This window comes from Panthera uncia, chromosome C2 (genome assembly GCF_023721935.1).
Source record: "Panthera uncia isolate 11264 chromosome C2, Puncia_PCG_1.0, whole genome shotgun sequence".
Taxonomy (NCBI): Eukaryota; Metazoa; Chordata; class Mammalia; order Carnivora; family Felidae; genus Panthera; species Panthera uncia.
Genome location: NC_064810.1, coordinates 44,591,288 through 44,608,509, shown reverse-complemented (window position 1 = coordinate 44,608,509; position 17,222 = coordinate 44,591,288). Strand labels below are relative to the sequence as shown.

At 38.8% G+C, this 17,222-nt stretch overlaps 1 protein-coding gene across 1 annotated transcript in view; it reads right to left on the bottom strand.

The window, feature by feature from the left end:
* Positions 1-17,222, bottom strand: part of EPHA6 (EPH receptor A6) — an 867,771-nt gene that overhangs the window by 242,284 nt on the left and 608,265 nt on the right. The gene's annotated exons all lie outside the window — the stretch shown is intronic.

Below are 17,222 nucleotides of genomic sequence, written 5' to 3'. Positions count from 1 at the left end.
GAGAGAGAATCCCAAGCAGGACTCAATCCTATGACCCTAGGATCATGACCTGAGCTGAAATCAAGAGTTGGACGCTCAACCAACTGAGCCACCCAGGCACCCCTGTATTATTGAAGTTTTAATAAGAAATACTTTTTATTGAATGGGATATGAACAATTGCTTCATAATAGAAGTAAAAAACTGAAGCCCACAGAAGGTAAAGAACTTGCCTGACTTCACACATGACCATCTCCAGAATTCAAGGTTAAGTTTTATGTTTCATTTCCCCTTCCTATGCTATAACTTTAAGTAATAATTCAGTTATTTGGCAATACTCTAAAATATTGAATCAAACAGTCCCTTTAATATCCTTTCACTTGAATAAAGCTTTATTTTTATTACTATAAAAATCTATTAATCAAATAATTTATATGTAGAAAATTGTATCAAATAATATAACTGAAAAACATGGGGCATCTGGGTGGCTCAGCTGTTAAGCCTCCAACGCTTTCTTTTTTGTAATTTTTTTTAACATTTATTTATTTTTGAGAGACAGAGCGAGACAGGGCTTGAGTGGGGGAGGGCTGGAGAGAGGTGGGGACACAGAATCTGAAGCAGCCTCCAGGCTCTGAGGTGTCAGCACAGAGCCCTGCATGGGTCTTGAACTCATGGACCGTGAGATCATGACTTTAGCCGAAGTCAGATGCTTGACCAACTTAGCCACCAAGGCGCCCCAAACCTCTGACTCTTGGTTTTGGCTCAGGTCATGATCTCACGGTTCGTGAGTTTTACTGCCCTGTCAGCGCAGAGCCTGCTTGGGATTCTCTCTTTCTCCTTCTCTCTGCTTCTCCCCTGCACATGTTTTCATTCTCTCTCAAAACACATAAATAAACTTGAAAAAAGGAATATAACTGAAAAAAAAACCATTTAATTCTCTACCATAATAATTCATTAAACTTGAGTACTTTAAGACTTTCACAGAAATAGTTCTTCTTCTGGGAATCAAGTAGGCAATATACACTATGTGCAAATTTATATCCAGAGTAATAGCTTCCTCATAAAAATGACATATCTACTAGGGAATTTTTGAGCATTAAAAGCTATTGTTAAGTAAGAAACCAGTCACAACATTTAAGAGGCTTTTTAAGAAACCTAAATGTAAATAAAAACAATTGTCATTTATGTTCAGTTTTCAGTAAGAAATTTATTAAACCTTGGAATTAGATTTTATTCACTATGATTTAATTAAGATATTTTCAGGCATCTCTTTCTTTCAGCTGATAATCTGTGCAGAAACAAGGTAAAGGGTTGCATCTTATCCAATAAATAATGTGCTGAAGATTTTTTATTAGGTCCTCACTGAATTTCCTAATCTTCAAAATAACACTGATACTGCAGGAATTAATGAGTGCTCTAAAATGTCACATTTCACATGAAGATTATTGAATAACAAATTATAAGGGATAGATGTTACAGGAAACATAAAATAACATTAATTTTTGAAGATACAGAAGATGGCATTTAAAAAGAAAACATTTACTTAGCAACTGCTGTATTTGTAAAATATATAATATAGTTCAAGAGTTTTAAATCTGGAGACTGTACTTTCACAGTAGCCAGGTAGCAAGTAATTTACTGAGACCGTATATTCAAAGTTCAGACAGGGAAGATTATGTAATTGGACCTTCTGAGACTCAGATTACTTTGTTATAGAACACTGTGTTGTTTACCTTAAACAATCGCTTAGCAAACTGCTATTTTTACTAATATACCTTCATTTTCACACTTACGATTATATATTTATGAACTTTGCTTCAATTCAAATTTTAATAGAATATCAGAATAGGCGGTTGTGTCACTTTGAAGAATGCATATGCCTGTATAATTGTTTCTTAAACTTCTGTGCTAGAAATCCTAAACACTCTTCTTTGGAGATTGGCATACAGTTGACCCTTGAACACTCAAGTTTTAACTGCATGGCTCCACTTACACGTAAATGTTTTTGATAAATACAGTATAATACTGTGAGTGTATCTTCTATTATGATTTTCTTAACATTTTCTTTTCTCTAGCTTACTTTACTGTAACAATATAGTATATAATACCTATAACATACAAATATGTGTTAATTGTTTTTGTTATTGGTAAGGCTTCTAGTCAACAGTAGGCTATTAGAAGTTGAGTTTTGGGGAGTCGAAAGTTACGTGTAGACTTGGGACTGGATGGGGCAAGGGGGTTATTGGTATCCCTAACCCTTGCATTGTTTAAGGTTCAACTGTATATAAATATATAAGTTATTTGAAATAAGAGTGTATGATGTCATGCACCGTTATATACTGGGAGTAAAGTGCCATGGATTATAGGGCTGGGATGATTATGAAAACATTAGAAATACCATCATCAACAACAGTCACTATCTATTTCATACTAAATTATCTTCTAGCACTATGTTTAGTGCTTCAAATTCATTATCAAATTTATCTGCACAATAGTCTTAATAGGTAGGTACTACTATTATTCCTAGTATAGGTGGTTATATTACTTGCTGAGGTCACACTTCTTGTACACAGGAAAGCTAGCAATCCAATCCCGATTTGTCAGGCTCCAGGCCCATGCTATTGCCAGTATTTTACACTACCATTTTTGCTAATAGAACAAATGGCTAGATCCAGCTCTTTTGTGGGTCCTAGAAAAATCATTAGCCTCGCCTGACCTTGGCTTCATGTCTGTAAAATGAGAATTTTGAATTAAATGTTTTTTTTCCACAATCTTTCAAAGCTATTTTACTATGGTACTATGTTATCCATAAAAGCTACAAATATTGGGAAGAGCAAGATTTGCCATATGGGAGTAAGAGGAACACTCAGGACCTGTGTTGCTCCTCTTGGTCCTGACAGGGATAATTTCTGCTTTATTATATCAGTGTTGGCTAATCACAGAGCTGACTCTATCTCAGGATGAAGTCTATAGTCTTTAACTTTGCTCACATGGCTCTCTACAAATGACTCTAAATGTATATCTCCAGATTAATCTCTTATCGCTCTCTATGTTGAATTCATTCCAGTTCCTTAAAATGTGTCAAACTTTCTTTCATGGCCAATTCCTATTTAATCCTCCTATGTGAACATCACATCATTTGGGAAGCTTTTTATGCTTGTTTAGATTTAATTAGGACCCCAGACTTCTGTTCCCATAGCTCTTGGACTACTTCTACCAATACATTTCTATCATGCTTTACTGAAATCACTTTTTTTGTAACCTGTCTTTTCAATTAGACTACGAATTCTATGAGGGGAGGGGCTTTACTCACTATAGTATCTGTAGTAATTTGAATGATGACATCCCCTCCACCCTCTCCCTGCCCCTACAAAAAAAAAGTATTTGCAAGTACAAGTAAGTTCCTTAACTTACTACTCATCCTGTATTAGCTGGGTGGGCCCAAATCCAATGACAAGTGTCCTTATAAGAGACAAAATAGAACACAAAGTAGAGAAGTCCATGTGAAGACAGAGGCAGAGATTAGAGTTATATAGCCACATGCCAAGGAATACCTGGAGCCACCAGACCTAGAACAGGCAAGGAAGGATTCTCTCCTAGAGCCTTAGGAGAGAGTATGCTTTTGGCCTCCATAACTATGAGAGAATAAATTTCTGTTGTGTGTGTCATCTGCTATAGTAGCGCTCTGAAACTCATACAGTATTCAACCTATAGGACCTGATACAGGTCCTATTTATTGAGTAGTAGCTCAATAAATATTTGAGTAAATGGATTGAATTGTCATTTGCATTAGGTGATTCTGGTTAAAAAAAAGCCAGATTGACCTAGGGTTATCCATATCCTTACCTTCCACTTGATATGTAAAGATTTACCCTGAAGGTAGTTATACATATGTGAAGTAAGTCTACCCAACATAATTTTAATCAGAAGATGCAATTATTCTGTATGCTTGAAGATAATGCTTTCCAGAAGGCAGGAGGTGCTAGAAAGCACAGGCTTCTACATTTAATCAAGTTAAGTTGATTAAACTTAGAAATGTGAATATAAGTTTAAGAATGCAGGCGGAGGTTGGAAGATGGTGGCTTAGGAGGACACTGGGCTCACCGCGCATCCTGCTGATCACTTAGATTCCACCTACACCTGCCTAAATAACCCAGAAAACTGCCAGAAGACTAGCAGAACGGAGTCTCCGGAGCCAAGAGCAGATAAGAGGCCCACGGAAGAGGGTAGAAAGGGCGGCGAGGCGGTGCGCGCTCCACGGACTGGCGGGAGGGAGCCGGGGCGGAGGGGCAGCATGCAGGCCAAGCAGAGCCCCCGAGTCTGGCTGGCAAAAGCGGAGGGGCCGGACAGAGTGTGTTCGGACAGCAAGCGCGACTTAGCGTCTGGGAGGTCATAAGTTAACAGCTCTGCTCGGAAAGCGGGAAGGCTGGAGGACAAAGGGAGGGAGAGTTGCTGAGCCCCCGGACTACAGAGCTCAGCTTTGCGGGGAACAAAGGCCCTCGCCAGCACCATCTCCCTCACCCATCCCCCAGCCAAAATCCCAAAGGGAACCAGTTCCTGCCAGGGAACTTGCTCGCTCCGTGCCAACACCCAACTCTGTGCTTCTGTGAAGCCAAACCTCCGGCAGCGGATCTGACTCCCTCCCGCTGCCACAGGGCCCCTCCTGAAGTGGATCACCTAAGGAGAAGCGAGCTAAGCCTGCCCCTCCTGCCCCCGTGCACCTTGCCTACCCACCCCAGCTAATACGCCAGATCCCCAGCAACACAAGCCTGGCAGTGTGCAAGTAGCCCACACGGGACACGCCACCCCACAGTGAATCCCGCCCCTAGGAGAGGGGAAGAGAAGGCACACACCAGTCTGACTGTGGCCCCAGCGGCGGGCTGGGGGCAGACATCATGTCGGACTGCGGCCCCGCCCACCAACTCCAGTTATACACCACAGCACAGGGGAAGTGCCCTGCAGGTCCTCACCACTCCAGGGACTATCCAAAATGACCAAACGGAAGAATTCCCCTCAGAAGAATCTCCAGGAAATAACAACAGCCAATGAACTGATCAAAAAGGATTTAAATAATAAAACAGAAAGTGAATTTAGAATAATAGTCATAAAATTAATCGCTGGGCTTGAAAACAGTATAGAGGACAGCAGAGAATCTCTTGCTACAGAGATCAAGGGACTAAGGAACAGTCACGAGGACCTGAAAAACGCTTTAAACGAAATGCAAAACAAAATGGAAACCACGACGGCTCGGATTTAAGAGGCAGAGGAGAGAATAGGTGAACTAGAAGATAAAGTTATGGAAAAAGAGGAAGCTGAGAGAAAGAGAGATAAAAAAAATCCAGGAGTATGAGGGGAAAATTAGAGAACTAAGTGATACACTAAAAAGAAATAATATACGCATACTTGGTATCCCAGAGGAGGAAGAGAGAGGGAAAGGTGCTGAAGGGGTACTTGAAGAAATTATAGCTGAGAACTTCCCTGAACTGGGGAAGGAAAAAGGCATTGAAATCCAAGAGGCACAGAGAACTCCCTTCAGACGTAACTTGGATCGATCTTCTGCACGACATATCATAGTGAAACTGGCAAAATACAAGGATAAAGAGAAAATTCTGAAAGCAGCAAGGGATAAACGTGCCCTCACATATAAAGGGAGACCTATAAGACTCGTGACTGATCTCTCTTTTGAAACTTGGCAGGCCAGAAAGGATTGGCATGATATCTTCAGTGTGCTAAACAGAAAAAATATGCAGCCGAGAATCCTTTATCCAGCAAGTCTGTCATTTAGAATAGAAGGAGAGATAAAGGTCTTCCCAAACAAACAAAAACTGAAGGAATTTGTCACCACTAAACCAGCCCTACAAGAGATCCTAAGGGGGATCCTGGGAGACAAAGTACCAGAGACATCACTACAAGCATAAAACATACAGACATCACAATGACTCTAAACCCGTATCTTTCTATAATAACACTGAATGTAAATGGATTAAATGCGCCAACCAAAAGACATAGGGTATCAGAGTGGATAAAAAAACAAGACCCATCTATTTGCTGTCTACAAGAGACTCATTTTAGACCTGAGGACACCTTTAGATTGAGAGTGAGGGGATGGAGAACTATTTATCATGCTACTGGAAGCCAAAAGAAAGCTGGAGTAGCCATACTTATATCAGACAAACTAGACTTTAAATTAAAGGCTGTAACAAGAGATGAAGAAGGGCATTATAAAATAATTACAGGGTCTATCCATCAGGAAGAGCTAACAATTATAAATGTCTATGCGCCGAATACCGGAGCCCCCAAATATATAAAACAATTACTCATAAACATAAGCAACCTTATTGATAAGAATGTGGTAATTGCAGCGGACTTTAACACCCCACTTACAGAAATGGATAGATCATCTAGACACACGGTCAATAAAGAAACAAGGGCCCTGAATGCTACATTGGATCAGATGGACTTGACAGATATATTTAGAACTCTGCATCCCAAAGCAACAGAATATACTTTCTTCTCGAGTGCACATGGAACATTCTCCAAGATAGATCATATACTGGGTCACAAAACAGCCCTTCATAAGTTCACAAGAATTGAAATTATACCATGCATACTTTCAGACCACAATGCTATGAAGCTTGAAATCAACCACAGGAAAAAGTCTGGAAAACCTCCAAAAGCATGGAGGTTAAAGAACACCTTACTAAAGAATGAGTGGGTCAACCAGGCAATTAGAGAAGAAATTAAAAAATATATGGAAACAAACGAAAATGAAAATACAACAATCTAAACGCTTTGGGACGCAGTGAAGGCAGTCCTGAGAGGAAAATACATTGCAATCCAGGCCTATCTCAAGAAACAAGAAAAATCCCAAATACAAAATCTAACAGCACACCTAAAGGAACTAGAAGCAGAACAGCAAAGGCAGCCTAAACCCAGCAGAAACAGAGAAATAATAAAGATCAGAGTAGAAATAAACAATATAGAATCTAAAAAAACTGTAGAGCAGATCAACGAAACCAAGAGTTGGTTTTTTGAAAAAATAAACAAAATTGACAAACCTCTAGCCAGGCTTCTCAAAAAGAAAAGGGAGATGACCCAAATAGATAAAATCATGAATTAAAATGGGATTATTACAACCAATCCCTCAGAGATACAAACAATTATCAGGGAATACTATGAAAAATTATACTCCAACAAATTGGACAACCTGGAAGAAATGGACAAATTCCTAAACACCCACACTCTTCCAAAACTCAATCAGGAGGAAATAGAAAGCTTGAACAGACTCATAACCAGCGAAGAAATTGAATTGGTTATCAAAAATCTCCCAACAAATAAGAGTCCAGGACCAGATGGCTTCCCAGGGGAGTTCTACCAGACATTTAAAACAGAGATAATGCCTATCCTTCTCAAGCTATTCCAAGAAATAGAAAGGGAAGGAAAACTTCCAGACTCATTCTATGAAGCCAGCATTACTTTGATTCCTAAACCAGACAGAGACCCAGTAAAAAAGAGAACTACAGGCCAATATCCCTGATGAATATGGATGCAAAAATTCTCAACAAGATACTAGCAAATCAAATTCAACAGCATATAAAAAGAATTATTCACCATGATCAAATGGGATTCATTCCTGGGATGCAGGGCTGGTTCAACATTTGCAAATCAATCAATGTGATACATCACATTAATAAAAAAAAAGAGAAGAACCATATGATCCTGTCAATCGATGCAGAAAAGGCCTTTGACAAAATCCAGCACCCTTGAGAAAGTCGGGATAGAAGGAACATACTTAAAGATCATAAAAGCCATTTATGAAAAGCCCACAGCTAACATCATCCTCAATGGGGAAAAACTGAGAGCTTTTCCCTGAGATCAGGAACACGACAGGGATGCCCACTCTCACCGCTGTTGTTTAATATAGTGTTGGAAGTTCTAGCATCAGCAATCAGACAACAAAAGGAAATCAAAGGCATCAAAATTGGCAAAGATGAAGCCAAGCTTTTGCTTTTTGCAGATGACATGATATTATACATGGAAAATCTGATAGACTCCAGCAAAAGTCTGCTAGAACTGATACATGAGTTCAGCAAAGTTGCAGGATACAAAATTAATGTACAGAAATCAGTTGCATTCTTATACACTAACAATGAAGCAACAGAAAGACAAATAAAGGAACTGATCCTATTCACAATTGCACCAAGAATCATAAAATACCTAGGAATACACCTAACCAAAGATGTAAAAGATCTGTATGCTGAAAACTATAGAAAGCTTATGAAGGTAATTGAAGAAGATATAAAGAAATGGAAAGACATTCCCTGCTCATGGATTGCAAGAATAAATATTGTCAAAATGTCAATACTACCCAAAGCAATCTACACATTCAATGCAATCCCAATCAAAATTGCACCAGCATTCTTCTCGAAACTAGAACAAGCCATCCTAAAATTCATATGGAACCACAAAAGGCCCCAAATAGCCAAAGTAATTTTGAAGAAGAAGACCAAAGCAGGAGGCATCACAATCCCAGACTTTAGCCTCTACTACAAAGCTGTCATCATCAAGACAGCATGGTATTGGCACAAAAACAGACACATAGACCAATGGAATAGAATAGAAACACCAGAACTAGACCCACAAACGTATGGCCAACTCATCTTTGACAAAGCAGGAAAGAACATCCAATGGAAAAAAGACAGTCTCTTTAACAAATGGTGCTGGGAGAACTGGACAGCAACATGCAGAAGGTTGAAACTAGACCACTTTCTCACACCATTCACAAAAATAAACTCAAAATGGATAAAGGACCTGAATGTGAGACAGGAAACCATCAAAACCTTAGAGGAGAAAGCAGGAAAAGACCTCTCTGACCTCAGCCGTAGCAATCTCTTACTCGGCACATCCCCAAAGGCAAGGGAATTAAAAGCAAAAGTGAATTACTGGGACCTTATGAAGATAAAAAGCTTCTGCACAGCAAAGGAAACAACCAACAAAACTAAAAGGCAACCAACGGAATGGGAAAAGATATTTGCAAATGACATATCAGACCAAGGGCTAGTATCCAAAATCTATAAAGAGCTCACCAAACTCCCTACCCGAAAAACAAATAACCCAGTGAAGAAATGGGCAGAAAACATGAATAGACACTTCTCTAAAGAAGACATCCGGATGGCCAACAGGCACATGAAAAGATGTTCAACGTCGCTCCTTATCAGGGAAATACAAATCAAAACCGCACTCAGATATCACCTCACGCCAGTCAGAGTGGCCAAAATGAACATATCAGGAGACTATAGATGCTGGAGAGGATGTGGAGAAACGGGAACCCTCTTGCACTGTTGGTGGGAATGCAAACTGGTTCAGCCGCTCTGGAAAGCAGTGTGGAGGTCCCTCAGAAAATTAAAAATAGACCTACCCTATGACCCAGCAATAGCACTGCTAGGAATTTATCCAAGGGATACAGGAGTGCTGATGCATAGGGGCACTTGTACCCCAATGTTTGTAGCAGCACTCTCAACAATAGCCAAATTATGGAAAGAGCCTAAATGTCCATCAACTGATGAATGGATAAAGAAATTGTGGTTTATATACACAATGGAATACTACGTGGCAATGAGAAAGAATGAAATATGGCCTTTTGTAGCAACGTGGATGGAACTGGAGAGTGTGATGCTAAGTGAAAAAAGCCATACAGAGAAAGACAGATACCATATGGTTTCACTCTTATGTGGATCCTGTGAAACTTAACAGAAACCCATGGGGGAGGTGAAGAAAAAAAAAAAAAGAGGTTAGAGTGGGAGAGAGCCAAAGCATAGGAGACTGTTAAAAACTGAGAACAAACTGAGGGTTGATGTGGGGTGGGAGGGAGGGGAGGGTGGGTGATGGGTATTGAGGAGGGCACCTTTTGGGATGAGCACTGGGTGTTGTATGGAAACCAATTTGACAATAAATTTCATATATTGAAAAAAAAAAGAATGCATTAGCTCATTCAACAAATGTTTATTGAGAACCTACTACATGGCAGACACTGAGATAAACACCGGAGATTCAGTTACTGACCTCATGGATTTACAGTTCATGGGAAAGGCAGATGATGAAAAAATAACTACAAGTGAAAGAACTGTTAGAAAAGGGATATGCGGGGAGCTCTGGAAAGGAATAAGCAGCCTCTCGCAATAAATCGGTAGAGTGGCAGTTAGGAAATACAGTTGATCCTTGGAAAATGTGGGAATTACAGTGCCAATCCCTGCAGTTGAAAATCACCCTATACGTTTTGATTCCCTAAAACTCAACTACTGTTAAGTAGTTATAGCCTACTGTTGACTGGAAGCCTTGCCAATAACATAAACAGTGGTTAACACATATTTTGTATGTTATATGTATTATATACTGTACTCTTATGATAAGTTAAGCTAGAGAAAAGAAAGCGTTATTAAGGAAATCATAAGGAGGAGAAAATACATTTACAGTACTGTAAAAAATCTGCCAATAGGTAATGCTCTGAGTGGTCTTGTGGATCTGTCCTATTTCAACAATGTTTGGACAGAACAGATCCAGGATACCCCTTCTTCCTCCAGCCTCCAGTCACCCTCCAAATCCTTTCCAGTCACAACCTTTGAAACCATAATCTCAGCCACCATCTGCCTCTGGGACCACCAACACCATCTTTTGAGCTTAGCTCTTTATTGCTGATCATACATGAACTCCCAGATTCATCAGAATTATTCCACCGAGGTGGACAACATGCGTCTGCAGGCCTCCTACACCTACCTCTCTCCGGGCTTCTATTTCCAACTTGACAATGTGGCTCTAGAGGGCATAGGCCCCTTCAGCAAGCTGGCTTAGGAGAAGCAGGAGGACGCTGAGGGGCTCTGGAAGATGCAAAACCAGTGGGGATGGTCGGGTCCTCTTCCAGGACCTGCAGAAACCGTCCCAAGATGAGTGGGATAAAACCTTGGAAGCCACTATGGAAGCTTCCATGGTCCCAGAGAAGAACCTGAACCATGCCCTGTGGGATCTGCATGCCCCGGGTTCTGCCTTGCATACCCTTGTCTTTGTGACTTCCTGTAGAACCACTTCCTGGAAGAGGAGGTGAAACTCATCAAGAAGATGGCAACCACCTGACTAACCTCCACAGGCTGGCTGGCTCCCAGGCTGGTCAGGGCGAGTATCTCTTCGGAAGGCTCACCCTCAAGCATAACTATTAGCCTCCAGAGCCTAGTGGCCTTTGAAGGGCATCCCCCTGGTGTCAGGACTTCTTCCTGAGCCTCTCCCTGCAGCTCCTATGCAGCTTTTTAACCACTCTGGAACCTTCTCCCAAGCCTTGGACCAAGTGAAAACAATAACACTTTTTGCAGAAAAAAAAATTTAAAAAACATTGAAATAAAATCTGTTGTGTAAGTGGATCTGCACAGTTCAAAGTTGTGTTGTTAATGTGTTAAGAGAAGGAGGAGGAAGAGGAGAAGAAAGAGGAGTCGCTCCTTGGTTAGAGGCCTCAAAGACCTGATTAATTTAAATGGACACTTAGAAAAAACAAACCATAACAGCATCTACCAAATAGATTCCAGAATAGTACAGTATAGCTAACAAATCCCCCTGCCATGACTGAAAACTTGTCTGCTTGTACCATCTGTTCATTTTTCAATCCTAAAAAAAAAAAAAAAACAAAACCACATTTCTAATTAGTTTGGTAGGATAGGATGTGTATTATTTACTCCTGTAAGTAACTCCCTAGAGAGCAAACCTGTCTTTAAAAAGATACAATGAAATCCAGGTAAGGAATGAAATTTATTTGTGACTAGCTGATTGGAAATGTCTTTTTGCTTAATGGAATAAGGTCTTAATGGAATAAGGTCTTGGAAAAATATAAGTATATTGAAATTATTATTTCATCGTACAGTTTGGAAAGAGGCATACTTCCTTAAGGGGCAAAAAGAGATGCAAAATTGTTACTGAACTAGAGCTTAGCACCTAGCCAATGCTTGGCATAAGTAAGGATGCCACTATAAGGGAGGTTTGCTTTAGTTGTTTCTATTTAAAGAGGAGAAAAAAGCGAAGTTCTTTACTTGGAATCCAAATACTTTAAAAAAATAGGTTGGAAAAAATAAATTTCATGTCTTTAGGGAAGTATTGGAGAAAAGCAATTTTTCTATTTTTAACCAAAGATTTTTCTTCTACAGAGACATGATTTTGTCTCTCTGTAATCAAGATTATTCTAGTTTATATTTACATTTCAAAGTAAAATCTGTTATTTGTATGCTGTGTCATTTTCTGTGGAATAGCTTTTTAAAGTTAACTCTTTTCTGTTATGAACATCTTTTTAAAGTTATTGAAGACAGCAGTTACATATTTTTTTGAATAAAGTTTTTCTCAAAATGCTGCCCAGGGAAATAAATGGTGGTATATATTTGTTTCATATTCACATGTTTTATTTATGACTCCCAATTCTTGATGAAATGTCAAAATTTCAAATGATATTATCTCATCATTTCAATAAAATGATTTTTTTAAAGCACAGCACAAATCTCAACAATGTAATGGATTGATAGTACCCAGGAAATTAATCTTAAGGTTTATTGACAACCAATACAGGAAATCCTCTTAGGTCATATACTATAATCAGGATTAGTTTAATCCTATGAAATGAGGTACATATATAAAGATTTAGCAATATATAATGAAGACTAACAATCTGTAAAATCTCAACACTATATGGTTATACAGACATATGAGCATGACATATGAATGAAAGCTGAGGATATATTTCTCTTAGATAAACATAATCTTGTGATTTTGTAGATGATGCTGTTATTCTCTTGGCTACCCAGACTTGAAATGTACAGTCATCTTGATTCTACCTTCACCTACAACTCCATGCCCAGAGTCAAATCTTTATCATGTCTTATATTATCTTGTGTTTATTACCACTGGAACAACCTCATTTCAGGTTCAGCTTCACGGGATTAGGCTGGTCTATTAAATTGTCTTTCTATAGTATCTCTTCCCAATCCATCTCACATTATGTGGCCACATAATTATTCTTCAAAATAATATTTAAAACTATTCAGAATCTCTCCTAGTGCCTAGAGGGTAAAGTCATCCCACTGCAGAGGTTCACCATTCCTGGAGATATCCAGGCCTGAAACTTTGCACTCAGACTTCCCACAGTTTTCACCTTTGCCTTCACATTAATCATCAATCCTGTCATTATTACATTTTTTAATTTTTTAAATGTTTATTTATGAGAGAGAGAGAGAGAGAGAGAGAGAGAGTGAGCGAGCGCAAATGGGGGAGGGGAAGAGGGAGAGGAGACACAGAATCCAAAGTAGGCTCCCGGCTCTGGGCTGTCAGCACACAGCCGGACACAGGGCTCAAACCCACAAACTGTGAGATCATGACCTGAGCCAAAGTCAGATGCTGACCCACCCAGGCGCTCCATCATTACTACATTTTAAGTATTTCTTAGATTCATCCCCATTCTCTTCTGTCCCCCCAACTATTCCTATACTCATCTTATCACATGTATTTGAATTCAGCTAGATGGCAACTTCATTTATGTGGAATGCAGTGGAATAATAGCAAGATGGACAAAAAGAGCTTCTAAGGAGATATCTGACAGATGTTCACATACTAAAGAACACACAGTTTACTCCATGAAACAGCTTTGATGCCTCACACTCTTACTTCAGACATGTTTATTGATTTCCAAATTCATAAAACAGTATTGTAGAAGTAAATTAAGTAAATGAGGCCAGGGGTGAGATATCTGAAGAGAGGGAATTGAATGGACGTGCACACTGGTAGGCTGACCGACAGAAGAACTGGGAAAATGGAAAGCTGACATAACATTCCCAAATATACAGTATTCAGGAGCAAAGAATTTAGGATCAAACATCCTTGTAAAATTCAGGGAACACAGAAGGGCTTGCTATGTTATAACTCAAAACAATAATATGATCATACAAGGTGAATAAAAAAATGCTGAGTTATGTCCAAGATATTTTATTTAAAAGGGCAAGAGTCTGTGGGTGCATGATTAGAAAAGTATGTCTCTGCAAAATATTTAACAATAAATAGTAAAAATAATACTTTTAAGACCAAACTTATGTCTGAAAATTTCAACTATCAAAAATGATTTGATTTCTGATGATTTCAGGGGTTGGGGCTCATTTCAACTACACGATAAGCTTCTTGAGGGCATAAATAATATCTTTAAACTTACTATATCACATGGGATTAGTAGAGCACCTTACACAGACTAGAAATTAATAAATATATATTTTTCCTGAAGAAGAGATAAATAATGCATTCTAGACATAAGGATTAAATGCCCTGGCTAAAGAAGAGTTTTCATATAAGATGCATTTGGTAATGCTCATGCTTAAAAGTGTTCTAGTTACATAAATGACCCTTCCACACTTGTATTTTGATATATAATATGTTCAGAGATAAGTGAATAGAAAATAGTGTGCTATAAACTTAACAGAAACCCATGGGGGAGGGGAAGGAAAAAAAAAAGAGGTTAGAGTGGAAAAGAGCCAAAGCATAAGAGACTCTTAAAAACTGAGAACAAACTGAGGGTTGATGGCTGGTGGGAGGGAGGGAAGGGTGGGTGATGGGTATTGAGAAGGGCATCTTTTGGGATGAGCACTGGGTGTTGTATGGAAACCAATTTGACAATAAACTTCATATATTGAATAAATAAATAAATAAATAAATAAATAATAAAAAAAAGAAAATAGTGTGAGTTAAATTTTTTTAGTGTTTATTTATTTTTGAGATAGAGAGCACCAGCGGGGGAAGGGCAGAGAGAGAGGTGGTCAGAAGATCCGAGTGGGCTTCCTGCTGAAAGCGGTGAGCCTGATGCCAGCTCAAACTCATTAACTGTGGGATCATCACCTTAGGCAAAGTCCGACGCTCAACCAACTGAGACACCCAGGTGCCCCTGTGAATTAACTTTTTTATTCAAATACCCCTGCGTAGGCTTTGAATGAAATAAATATTTCATTTATTATTTATAATAAGGAAGGTATTGGCATGGTATTGTATTAGCATGTTTCTTTTACATTTATTCAATATTTGACACCATTTACCAACAGGAAAAATAACCTCTAAGATGAGGGGCGGGGGGAGAGAAGAGAGGGAGAGAGGGAGAATGACAAGAGAGTCTCTGTTCCACTCAAGTAAGCCAGTTACTAAATTCTCAGTTGGAATTGAAAAAAAGCCTCATGGATCATATCTATTGAAGTAGGAAACTTTAGCAGGGATTATATTTTTTTAGAAAGTGATTGCACCACTGTGCTTTCTTTCTCTGGTCTGCCAATTCTCCAGAAACAATGCAGTTCAGTACGTCAAACTGTGGCTACATTGGGACACAGAAGATTTCAAGATTCATTCTTCTTGATGACCTTAATTTACTTGTCAGATAAAAATGCCAAATGACACAGGAATAATTGGAAAATGTGAGTTTGGTAAAATTTGATGGAGAGGCAGAAGCAGAAGCATAGTGCAGCATGATGAAACACTTTCTCTCTCTCTCTCTCTCTCTTTTTTAAGATTCTTGTGTGCATTAATAAATGGTCAAGATGCCTTGACAGGTAGGCTTCATGTGACAAATATCAAAGAACAGAGAGAAGTGACTGAGGCATTTAAACACCTGGAACTATTGTTAACATTCTAAATGTCGGGATTTAATTTGTAATTGTCTGTATTTCGTATTGTTACATGCAGTTGAGATAGGTGTTTGATAACATATTTTGTAAGTGAAATACTTACGCCTTTATACATACATATTTCAGTTTTTAAAGATCCAGTGTACAATAGAATTTCCTTAAAAATTTCAAAAATTCCCTGGAACCAATGATGTTCAATTTCAAAAGACTTTTCAACATGTACCATATGTTATTAATAGCATTTGCATATTGATAATCATACTTATGCACTTGAGGTTATAACTTCTCTGTATAACAGTGTGGCTTGAGGTAAGTAGCTTTGCCAGTAAATGTATAGCCATTAGAGATCACATATTTCATAAGGCTAAACTCAAAGGTTTATTTAGGATCTAGTTTTCATAGGGGCACCTGGGTGGCTCAGTCGATTAAGCATCCAACTCTTGATCTCAGCTCGGGTTATGATCTCATGGTTCAGGGGATTGAGCCCCGTGTTGGGCTCCATGCTGATGATGCAGAACCTGCTTGATTTTTTTTCTCTTTCCCTCTCTCCCCCTTCCCTGCTCTCTCTCTCTTTCAAAATAAAGAAATAAACTTATAAAAAAAGAATATTTTTCATAGAAAATATATAAAAAAAATCCCGATAAAAAGCATACATTTATTATTTAGAAAAAGTTCTAGAAAATTTCTTGAGTGAATTCTCATTTATCAACTCATTATTCATTCAAAAACAACAAAAAATACTAATCATTTAGAATGTGCCATGGGCCGCCTGGGTGGCTTAGTCGGTTAAGCGATCGACTTTGGTTCAGGTCATGATCTCACAGTTTCGTGAGTTTGAGCCCCGCATCCGGCTCTGTGCTGAGAGCTCAGAGCTTGGAGCCTGCTTCAGATTCTGTGTCTTCCTCTCTCTGCCTCTCCCCCATTTGTGCTCTATCTCTCTCTCTTAAAAATAAACAAACATTAAAAAAATATTTAGAATGTGCCAAACATGGTGATGTAGGGATTGGGGAGACAAAGAAGACTTAAGCCTGGTTTCCAATCCTCAGAGTAGTTTCTCTTTAGTGAGGGTGATAGATAACTGTAATATAGTGAAACTGTTGCTAAAATGGAAGTACGAGTGAGGGTCATGAGGGAAGAGTAGGAGAGTGATAATCTCGACAGGAAGAAGTGAAGGAAGGTTTATAAAGGAGGTGATTCTTAAGCTAAATCTGAAAGGGTTAGAAGAAATTGGCAAGTAACCAAAGTGACAAGTAGATACTGGGACATTCTAGTGTGAAGAAATGACATTACATGTATGGAGACATGAAACCACAGCATCTTCCAGAGATTTTACATGTACTTTGAAGCAGAATAGAACCAAGAGGATATAGAATAGGAAGGTAGAGAGAATGGATCGTGAAAATATAGTGACCTCATTCAGTGTGCTTAGTTCTTTCTCATGAGTAGAATAGAAGGAGATGTGAGTTTACTCAAAATTGCAATTTTTACTGGGGATATAAACTCTTGCAAATATATGGGAAGAAACTATCAGACAATAAAATGAGGACATGTTTGGAGCCTGGATTTGGCCT